Source organism: Aedes albopictus, chromosome 2 (genome assembly GCF_035046485.1).
Source record: "Aedes albopictus strain Foshan chromosome 2, AalbF5, whole genome shotgun sequence".
Classification (NCBI taxonomy): domain Eukaryota; kingdom Metazoa; phylum Arthropoda; class Insecta; order Diptera; family Culicidae; genus Aedes; species Aedes albopictus.
Window position 1 is genome coordinate 398174656 of NC_085137.1, and position 12261 is coordinate 398186916.

The window sequence follows — 12261 nt, forward strand, 5'->3', positions numbered from 1 at the left end:
CAATAGGAATTTGTAGTGACTGGATGGAAACGGTAGTCAATTATGACTTACCTTACGTTGTGTTCATTCCTTCCCGCCAGGAGTGGGAAAAGGGATACCTGGGGTTCATTGGACCCCAGGCGCCTTTCAGAGCTCGTCTTTGGTGGAACACACTCAGCGAGGTGACGAAACTGAGGCCATGAAGGTATCCCTTTTAGGATTAATAACTACACTTGTAACTCAAAGCTAGTAATGGAATGCATTCTGGCTTTGAAAAACTTATCCATACGCAATCGAGTCTACCTATATTGGATCCCAGGACATACGGGTCTAGAGGGAAACGAGATTGCTGATGAGCTAGACAGAAATGGATCTAATGAAAGGTTCATTGGCCCTGAGCCCTTCTGCGGGATCTCAGACTGCTCTGTAAAAATGGAACCGAACAAATATATGGTCAGTCAAATCACATCAAACTGGAATGCACTTCCCCATACGAGCCAATCCAAAAGGCTCGTAACGATAAACCCCAAGAAAACCCAACAACTATTAGGTCTCAACAAAAGGGATCTCAACATCTACACCGGTCTAATAACTGGACACTGCCCCTGCAGATACCATCTACAAAAGATCGGAGCAATCCAAACCTCAAATTGCCGCTTCTGTGACGAGGAGAGGGAAACATCAGAACACATCCTCTGCTATTGCAGTGCACTCACTCAACGTAGGTTCAAAGTTCTCAGCAAGCCCTTTTTAGGGCCTGCTGACATATGGATCTTATCTCCCAAGGACGTGGTTGGCTTCATAAAGCTAGTCTCGCCAGAATGGGGGAGTCACATACTGTAACTCAGGATCTCTATTCATCAATAATAGATGGTCTTGAGTTCAGTCGATACCAAGGTATCTCAGTGACAAATATGTTATTGAGATAACTTGCGTACCTCACAGCAAAAGGGTATATCACAATAGTTCTAAAATCTGGACGCAGTGATCTTCACCCGACAAGCGAGAGAGAAGGACAACAGTTCCCAGGCTGCACTATCAGCTAAGCACACAACTCTTACATGGTGGTCTTTGTCATTGACTGACCCATGAAAGCATAGGGTTGGAACTTGTGAACACCTGAGCTCTGTAGGACATTTCTCCCAGGTTTTCGACACACTATTTTGCGGCCCTAAATTTTTACTAGCTCTGAACAGACATCACATCGAGCTATTTTTTCAAGTTCGTTTCCCTTTCTCCAATATACAAACCTAAGTATACGTATCTTGTATCAATAAAATATAGAATTCATTCACATTCAGTCTTCCCTACACATCATTATCATCATCATCGTTTTGATTCCATACCGTGCCTGTCTGCCAAGCATCATCATCGGTGCGTTTCATCACGAATCACGCAACTGTTCGGCGTCCACATCCTGTGAGTGCTGTCGGTACACTAAACCAACCACGGACGGAAGAGGTAACCGTGGGTTTGTTTTCGCACCCCGTTTGTTTGGTTGTTGCAGGAGGCGCGGCTTCTTCCACAACCGGCAGATGAACAGTAGAGTCTCCGGTTGTTCTTCGTTGAAGACTTATTGATAACGAAATAACGACATAATTCAAAGATTTGCATTTTGGTTTCATAAATGGTTTCTCTAATAATTGTATACTCAGTTCTCACAAGGATTACATACGCCTCAATTAGCTTCCAAGTTTATTCATAGGTATGTACTATAACTGGATGGTACGTACCCGTTCCAACGAAGACAACAGCAGCGCAGTACTTTAATAGGGGATAGAAAATTATTCAATTATGATGCAGCAACATTTCTACTATATGAGATAATGAGATAAGCCTCTCTAACAATTCAACTGAGTTATGGTATCGTAAGATTTGATCCAACCTTTGGAATGTTCAAATGTTTTCCTATCATAACCTCAGAACCTAGAAATCATCCCCAATATTCGAAGGAAAGCTGTACAGTCCTGTTCTGGGCATCATCCATACGTCATCTTCATCAACCAGTGTACGGTAGTGGTAGATGTTCTGACTGTGGCTTGATGGGGATTTCAACGAATCGTTTGGGTGCCCTCTTTTTCGACGTTTGCAATTTCCAAGCCATCAGTCAACGCAACGGAACGGTCGGTCGGTGGGAGCACGTCGTCGTCAACGACGGGTTGCTCGTCTCGTCATCAGCAAGTACCTAGCGCTAGCATTTAACAGCTAGCGAGCAAGTAGAGAGCACTAACGAATACCTAGGTGCGTTCTACTCGGGCTCGCGTTTTTCGCTGACACCGTTTAACTTTGTTGTGACGATGAATGCGATGGTTGTTGATGTTGTTGCGCTGTTGCACGCCAAACTGCGAAAACAGTTTTAGTGTGAACGAAAATAAACAAAGTTGTGCCCTACCCAGGGCATGCGATTTTGGAATGGTTGTCGGTGGAAAAGGTTCTAGTGCTCTAGGTTGGTGTGCAGTATTTCGGCTCTGGTATGAAGTTCATCGAATGAAATTTTACATGATTAGTACTCATGGAACATGTTTCAGTTAACTGTAAAATTGTTGAACAGAACATTGAGAACATGAATAAATTTTCAAGGAGCCCGACTTTCAACAAATTTTAATGTAACTTCTTCCAAACTCAAATAGCAGAGATACGCACGTCTGCCATAGCAAAATACCCAAATCAAACTGAGCATTGGAAACATTGCAGTGGACAAAAGATACCATGAATTCTAGGCTAGGATCAAAGTCCAAATAAAGTCGTTCGACTCCCATACATTGGTGTGAAATTTCGGGGCTCATGAAGTACTAGACCAAAAAAATATAATACCTGCGAATAATGTTACCTTGCGCTCTTCTGCAAATTGAATATCTAGTACTCCACTAATGTTGCTATGAGTAACTACTGTTTGAACAAATATAAACAAGAAAAAATGAGACTCCGATGGGTAACGTTTTGAGTGATCATTTTCTTTAATCAATTTAACATTTATTTTATTTTAGGAAACGGAAGTTATTATTATTAGATTGGAAACATCCTTTATCAGCCCTCGTTGTGCAACTTTGGTAACGAGTCCTCGTCGTCGTCAATTATGACAACTTTGGGCAGGACGTCATCTCGCGCCCTCAGTTGAAAAGTCCGTCAAACAATTCGAGCCCCCACCCCCAGGCCAAACAGTGTAACGAGTGTATCTAGCTCGCTGCGAACCCAATGAGATATGCCCCACCGACCTACCACCTCGTCGCCCCGTTTACCCGCCCGACGATGCCACCGCTCCGATCTCCAATGTCGCCATTCCTATAGTCCCCATCGTCCGGACGGGGCCCTGTTCTTGCTTATCCAAGCGATGCCGGCCGGCCAAATACGTTTTAAAATAGTGTAGAATTAGCTTAAAAAGTTAAAATGTACATTGATAAAAATTATAAAAAAAAAACAACACGAACACATCCTAGATATGTTTGTTAATAAATTAATGAGAAAAAGTAATCCCGCTCGTTTGCATTTCTGATTCGTGGAAGAAAACCGTATTGGGAGCTGGACATCGAGAGATGATCCTCGAAGCTCAAACTTGCTAGGATGCTATGTTAACAAGCTACTTTCCCAGTTGTACACTCGCAATGTATGTTGAGTACATGTGCCATCAGTAATCTCACGCTCCCATATTCATCCTATTCGAAAACAAGCTATTACGTCACCAGTTAATTCCGTTCTTTCTGTTTTCATGGGTGCTCACTTCTAATGAAAAATACAAAAATAACAATCAAAACACACAGCGCTTCAATCCTTTGTTTTGCCTAGGATGAAAATGGGAGCGACATGCTTAATAAGGGAACCACCCTATGTTGGTGGAAATAAGTACATGTTGCGTGCCAGAAATTTTCGTGTTTCCCATTGCAAACACACACTTTCTATGTATCTTGTCCTATCCGCATGAGACAGTTTTTTTTTCCTGTTTTCCATGGAGTTTCTTCCAGATCTCGAGAGAGACAACAATTGACGACGCGATTTGATTGCAGATTGATCTTGTTGGCAGCAAAAGTTGTCGGTATTACTTATACAGTTTTACACGGTTTCTATTAACGCGATCGCGTAAATGAAAACTCCATACAAAAAGTTTTTTCATCGTTTTATTTTCGCATGATTCGTCAAGAAATTGTGAGACTTATTCTGCGCGCTTTTTTTTTTTTTAATTTTGATATAAGTTTTTTTACGGTACGTCTCCTCCGCGTAAAAAAAAATCTGACTATAGTGAGGCTCCTATAAGCGACGCACTGCTAATGCCAAAAATGGTCAAATTATTTATTTATTTATTTGTAACTAGCTGCCCCGGCAAACTTTGTCTTGCCAATCTTGTGGCGATTTGACAGCTTTTGAGCTCATTCAAGCAACGCACTCTAGATTGGTTTAATTTCGATCGAGTGGATTTTCTTCCCAGCTCATGCAAAGTCAATACTTCATAATTTTTTTCACTTTTTCAGATGATTTCGTAAACTTTTCTGCATATAGACACGGCCACCATGAATACGAATCAAACCCTGCATAAGTCATCCTGTTCGGTTCACCCGTTCGTGAGTTTTGTTGCTTCAAAGGGACTTCAAACTCATTTTTATACATATAGATTCATGTAACGTAGGGACAACCCTTTTCTTATGTGTTACACTGTGGTGAAATAATGCTCGTATCTATTGAATCTTACATATCTAATTCGTGTTTCTGAATTTGACAATTTGACTCTTTTACTGCATGCTCATATTCTCAATAAGTAGACCCTTGCTAAAACCGGAAATTGAAGATGCTGACTTGAGCAATGGAGACAAAAGGTTGATTGCAATGGAGACAAACGTACTATGATTGCGACGTTATCCAGATTGATAGGGGTGCAAGAGATCGTTGTTGTCTATAAACCTACTAATTTGACATTTTATTAGTTTTTCAAATATTTTTGACAATGAACAAATTATGCTGATTGGACGCAAATTAGGGATGGGCGAGCTTTTGCCCTTCTTTTTGATCGGAATTATTTTGGAATTTTTACAACCACGAGGGAAAATGTTTTGATAATGGAATCGAAAAGATGTTTAAAGATTGGAAGAGCCAAAGGTAATAAGATCTTAACAAATCTCATAGGAAATAGAAAAAATGCAAATAATGATGTCGTGCTCAAGAAACTCTTCAAATTTACAACCTTCTAAAATCATTTACTTTGTCAAACAAACACTTTCATATATGCAACCTTTCTGTAAATCCAGGATATCATAGCAATGACTGATTTAATGAACGTTGAATTTTGGAAATTAATTCACTAGCTTGAAATAAAACTTGTTAGATTAGAATTTCTTGTTATTTCTTATGGTTTTAGAATCCGTTGATAGCATCATCAAAGAAAAATCAGTTAAATCTTATTCTATCTGCATCTATCTATCTGATTTTGGTACTGTTAGCCGGGGTCAAATTTATCAGCGGGTGAAATGGATCATTCGGGTACTTCATTGTAATTCCTTACTATGAACTCTTCAGCGTCGTAATGATCTTAAACTTTTTACGTCATCTTATTTGTATGTGTCTAGAGATGAGTGTAGACTTTTATTTTTTTTAGAAAAAAGCTAGTTTTGCCTTTTTTTAGGATTTTGCAATGTGTTTCTCATTTAGCTGAAATCATTGCTACTTGGCATTGATACTCGATTGCTAATAGGACTTCCCGTAAATTCGATGTTTTAACTTTTCAGTGAAGCCTTGGTTTGGAAGTTATGTAGCTAATCAGAACATGAAATAGTTAAAAAAATCATTTTTTAAAGAAATAGCCATTTATTGTGATAGAAATCACTTATTTCAAATGAAAATGCCTACCTTAAGGCGTTTAAGGGTAACTTTCAAAAGTTAATTGTACATTTAAAGTATTAAATTCACTAGTTGTAAGATTTTAAACGCCTTATTCGGTTTTAGAAGAGCAAAATTATGTGGAGAAGAATAGTTTCCTTTCCAACCGGTGCTTAATTGCATACTAATCAATTTCGCCCCAAAGTGGCATTCCCATTTTTTTTAATTTTTGAAGTTATTTAACTTAAAGTTTAAATTTGTTGAACAAAATTCTGTCACATGGTTCCATGGAGATCCACTGGGTACTGGTTTTGCAGAAATTCTTTTGGCAATATTTGAATTGTCACTGATGTTATCCGCAAAAGTTGTTTTAAAGTGATCAATTTAACCCCGGATTACGGTACCGTATAACGGGGTTTCATTGATCAGCGGGGTAACATTGATCGGCTTGGCCGACCTCATAAAATGTTCAAACAAGCATTTTATATTGAATCAGTTTCTGCTATCGAATGGTATGTCGCTATCTGCTATTATTTAGCTATTGAATGACATGTAATTTATGAAAATTGAATTTCATAAACATTGAAATAAATCGATTTTTCTATAACTGTGTTTCGTAACGCAATGAGATACATTGACAAACATTCATGCATGGCATGAATACTAGATAAAATATGAGGATCGAAATCACTGTATTACTTCAATATGATATCCTAGAGTTGGTTTTAATAACCGAAACATCTATGAAAATGCTCCTTTTCAATAAAATATACGAATTATTAAAAGTAGGCTATCAATTCCTTAAGCCATTGCCTACCTTTAGGCGTTATTCGCGATTTGGAGGATTTTGATCCTAAAATATCTCAAAAAGTACATAACTTGTAAGAATTTGGACAACATATTCGAAATCAGCGACCCCGAATTAAGTAAGAAAGGGTATTTTCAACACAAACGAACTTTGATCACTAACATGACCAATTTGACCCCAAATGAACAAAATCAAAAATCAGATTTAAAAACCTATTTAAACATGTTTTGAAGTTTTGTAATACTTTTTCGAGTAGCTTAACACAAACTCAGAGGGCCAGTACTTGATTTAAAAATATAAAACATGTAACGTTTGCTAAAACAAAAGAATTATTCAAGAAATATCGAAAACTCTGATCAATGTTACCCCGGATTACGGTATGTACATGCATAAATAGTTGTTCTTGTTTCATTTTAGACTGTTGAAAATAGTGTACAAAATAGCTTATTCTTTATTTTAGTGAAAATTTTCGCAGTACCGGTATTTTACCGGTACTACCGATACTGTAAGCTCCAGTACCGAAATACCGGTACTCATCAAAAGTGGTCGGTACTGCGACACCTAGTCGCGAAAGTCAACGATATCATCATGTCTATTAGAAGAATAGCAAAGAGAGCAAAAAATCAAATCATGGTTTGAAATTCCAGGCATAGAGATCTGATCTTGGTTTACAACAGTAGTTGGTGCATCTGTGATAAAAAGGTCGAGAAGATTTTAGTAGATCTATGAAAAAGGATCCACTGTTGCTGATTGCACAATTCTCTAACATATCATTCAGATTTTCATAAAATCAATAGTAGGAGGATTGTAAATTACGCCCAATAGAATTTTGTCATTTCCAACATTTATTTCAGTAGTTAAATGTTCAGTACCACAGAAATCTGGATCAGAACTAGGAGACATCGATACAACTTTAGCTAATAGATTTTTTTTCTCAGGTAAATGCAAATACCCCCACCATGCCTGTTTCTATCATTTCTGATAAGTTTATAACCATCAATGCTTATCATGGCATCGTCGATGGAGCTATTTAACCATGTTTCTGTGAAACAAACTGCGTCGACAACGCTATCAATAAAGTTCAACTTCAGTTCATGGAATTTGGAAAAAATTCGAGCTGCTAAACTTTGGACATTGATGTGACAAATGTTTAAAAAATCTTTTTTTCAATGCAGTTTTGGGGCATTAAGACTGGAGAGTCAGCCATTGTCAATGGAAATGCACAAAGTTCGCTTTAGAGAGAATCCACCCATGCGACCAGAAAAGCACGCAATGTCAGAGTCAAACAAAACGACATTCTTAACTACTAACATATTCATAATAAATTCATCAATGGTCTAAGTTCAATTGACAACGAGTTGTAGACATCATAGTATTAAACATGTAATAACAAAAATAAAGAATTGAATATGATTCGAGATCAAGGTCGTGATCTATTGAAGTGTAAGCCACCATTAGTGAAAGAAAACCGTTTAAAAACTAAAAGTGTACATCGATGAGAGAAACAACAGCAGCAGCACCACAGGTAGCGAATTCGTCTCCAACAGCACCAGCAGCAACAACAGCATCAACATCAGCGCACGATGATTGATTTCCCCAGATGACTTCAGCAGCAAACTTTCAGGAGTGGACGGAATCATGGGATAACAAGGAAGGATACACGGATTGCGTTGGGGAGGAGTAGAGAAAGCAATTGGATAGGTTTAACAGTGATCTATTGTATGTTTTTCACTTTCAGGAACGGATGAAAACACGGAATAGTAAATGAAGGTAAAAGAAAAACTATGAGGAAAGGTGCAACGATGATACAGCTTTTAGGTAGTTGATATCGGTGATCGGCTCTGCTTTGGATCCTTCTCTGCGCTGAATATAAACGACTCCGTTGCGCGTAAGAACCTTGAGCAGTACCCTATCCTTTTTCATTTTGATTGCCTCCGTTCGAATGTTTCTGGCATGCAGCGTTAGATTCTCATTCGAATCCAACATTGCGAAGAGAAAGATTCCGTCTGAAGAACTCGTCCCTAGTGTTTCTGATAGCGAACTGACAAACAATCGGTGGGGAGGATCCAGTTGTGATTGGTAGGCGGCTCAGTCTTCTCAAGTCCACCAACGGCATATCTGTACCGCTATAGGCTAGGCACGTACTCAGGTTCTGCGTTAGCGTTAGCGTTAGCGTAGTTACGGTATACTTCGTAGATTGGATACTAACAACATTCATGTACCTTTTGCTAATCTTGCTCGGATTGCTTTTCGGAACAAGGCTGGGGAGTTAACTTCGCTCCAATCTTATGCAAGAATTAAGCACAAATGTCATTATTCCCGGCCACGCCCATCTTTACCGTAACTTGGGATAGGGGAAGGAAATGTTGATGTAGCACTTATATAAGAGGCCTCCGACTCAGTGACACTCCCATAAGTACTACGGAGTGGGTGGTTGGGAGATGTATTATGTAGGTCAAGGATTCGCCTGAAAAGCTGGCGATAGACCCACGGCATTGGTTGTTTACTTGGTTAAAATTTAATCTTTTGAAAGCCGGCAATCAAAAGAGATTTTTTTCTATTTATTGTTTAAATAATTATGTTCCTGCTCAGGCACGTACTCAGGTTCTGGAACAATTACTGTAGACTTTCGTGGGCGACATAGGGAACTCCAGAGATCAGGAGATCGTACGATTTTTCAAGTCTGTCCAATCGTTGTGCAGTAAGGTGAGGCCAATGAGGACTTCAGTAACTGCGGCTGCTAGCTTGTTAACGTTATCTGTGCAGTCCAATCGAAAACTTGAAAATTGTTTTTCTACGCAAGTGATCCGCTGCTCCACCCTCGACATGCTGGCATTGATCTTGGCCTCAATTTTCGCGTGAGCCTCGAACATTTCGGTAACAAATTTTGAAAACGACGTATAATCAATGCTACACCATTGACTTTGGACTTTGGTTATACGTCGTTTCCAAAATTTATTACTGATTTGCTGTATTTTGTTCAGCATCTCGAAATTTTCACTAAAGCCAGCAGAAGCGGCGGTTTCATCCGTGGCTCGTTTAGATGAATTTCCGTCATGCACCGACGATGTTGACACCGAACAAGTCATAGGTTTGTTTTGCTGCATCTCTCAGTTTGCTATTGTTCGCAGCTGATAGGGAACTACACACAAGTACAGTTCGAAAGAAAACTTCTGAAGGGAGATTATGACGAGTGGTGCTATCGATGAAATATTTGCAACATTTTTGATGAATGATATTTTATCCACCAGTAAAGTAGAGTTTTTTTTATGTGTGTTTTACTAAAGTGGAAGTAAGTGTTGTGTGCTCGCACTTAAGAACACTGGTCTGCCCATAATTTTGTTACACTCGGTGATAGCTACTGGCCGTAAGCAGGAAAAAAACGTCAATAGAACTCAGACCACTTTCGCTTTCACACGATAGCGTTCATCCCTTCAAGAACACGAATTATGCTGAAAGTCGAGTAGATGCCTTTAAATCCAATTTAGTGTAATTAGAATCTCCCGCTGTTGGGAAATTAAGCCACTGCGTCCAATAAGCTGAACTATTGTTTTGCATTTAAATCCAATTTAGTTTAGTTTGATTGGAAAATATGTTATAGAAATATGCTATTTTCAAAGAGTTACGTGAAAGTTAGAGTATCGACTTTCCCGGCTTTTTTGGGTACTTTATAAGACGTTAACCCTCGAGCAGTCACGTCTTCGGCCACCTTCAGCGACATCACGATGACGGTGTGTATCACAAGCGTGCATTTTTCATGGTGCGTGTAGGGACTACAGTGCGTGTATACAGCCACTCTAAGTTTAACGGCATGGCCCATTAGATTATTGTCCAGAGACCATTAGTGTAAGAAATTTCATAATGGTTTGTTCAATATAGAAGACTTGACCAAGACTTGTTCCGTGTAATAAAGTGACCATCATTGAGAATTTCTGTGGTTGTGGAATACACATGTACTTAAACCGATTGATTGGGAGCTAAATGATTGTCTCAAAACTGATCAAACACAATAGTTTTCAAGAAAATTTCACACAACAAAACTGCAGTTAAATTTCCTGTTTTGTGTATCTTTCAAATCTTTTGCTTTCTGTTTAGCTTCTTTGATACGAAATTCTATAAGCAAAAGAGGCAAATTTATTTTTCATTTACAGCACCTGTATTTTTCAATATTGTGAGTGAATGTTTCCATTCGAATTTATACCGACTTCAACAAGTTACGCGTCACTTCAAGATGACTCTATTTCACCTGCCTGAGCTCACATGCACTAGGGACTCCAATGCGACAGCATGTCTTCCCCCCTACTAGAGAATATCGTGGGAGCACTCGTAAAAAATGCCACATGTTGCGAATCGATAGCTTCTTGCACTCCTAGACGAAATTGAGAAAGAAACAAAATCCTTACTCACACTTGGGTTACCCCCTCCCTATGTTCGTTCCAGAGATGAAAGGAAGCAATCGTTTCTCAATGACTGTGCTTTATTGGGACTATCCACCATGTGACATTTTCTATTCTGTACGACGACCGGTGCGGCGCGGCAGCAAGGTATCGATTCCCACGAAGCTTACCGTGTCGAGTCAACAGGGTGTTCGACTTCGATTTTTGGCTGCCCCGGATCCCAAGAGTCACCCGAAACTTTCCTCCCCGCTTTTCATCGCCGCCGGACACCTTCGTTGCTCGTCTGTCGTCGACACTCGACTTGCTTACCTAGGCGCTGAAGTGGAAGAAACTGTCCAATAAATTAAAGTCAGCTTAGAAGGAGCTTTAGTACATAATAACCATAAATTAGGCACAGCTGCCTCCAAGAGGCCAAGAAGAACTGCTACTGGTGCTTTTCCCGCTGGATTTTCACAGATTTAAAAGGGTTCCCCATCTTTCGTTTCAGCGATATTGATCTGATATGTTGAAACAATGAATTATGCATGAAAATTTTCATTTCTTTAGTCTCCAAATCTATTTAGGAATAACTCTTTACTAAAGAAGACTTCTTTGCATGGCCTAGTTTGGTGAACTAAATAAAGCTAATATTTAACAACGCATTGCAACTCTTTACCGAACTGTTTATATTTGTATTCCTCCGGCAGCTACCTACTCGGAGAAGAACTTTGTTTAATGGAAAAGATTGTCTCGCAAGTGTACACAACACAATGACGAAGTGATGGGGTAGCCACTGACGACTGTTGGGTTCTCCTGCAAACTCTCACCGAACGCCACCATGTTTGTGGCATGTTTGAGCACATTCACGCAGGGGACAGTGTAGCAAAATGTCGTCCATAAGTTAAAGCTATGATTTAACCTTGTAGCATCCCAAAGTGCAGAACTGTGGTTAAATTGAAATCAAGATAAAAAGTTGTAGGAAATGTGTATAATATACATAAGGCACCCTACACACCACTCAAGCCTTTAAGAAAGCCGCAGTGAGCAACAAATCACAGTGCAGGTAACGCAGCTGAACCTGAACCACTGTGATGCGGCTCAGCAACTGCTTTGTCAGGCGGTTTCTGAGTGGGAGACGGATATCGCCATCATTTCGGACCCATACCGAGTACCCGCCGGCAACGGCAACTGGGCCTCGGATGGGACCAGGAAAATGGCGGCGATATGGACGACGGGTAAATACCCCGTGCAGGAGTTGGTGTCCACTACCTACGAGGGCTTCGTGGTCGCCAAAGT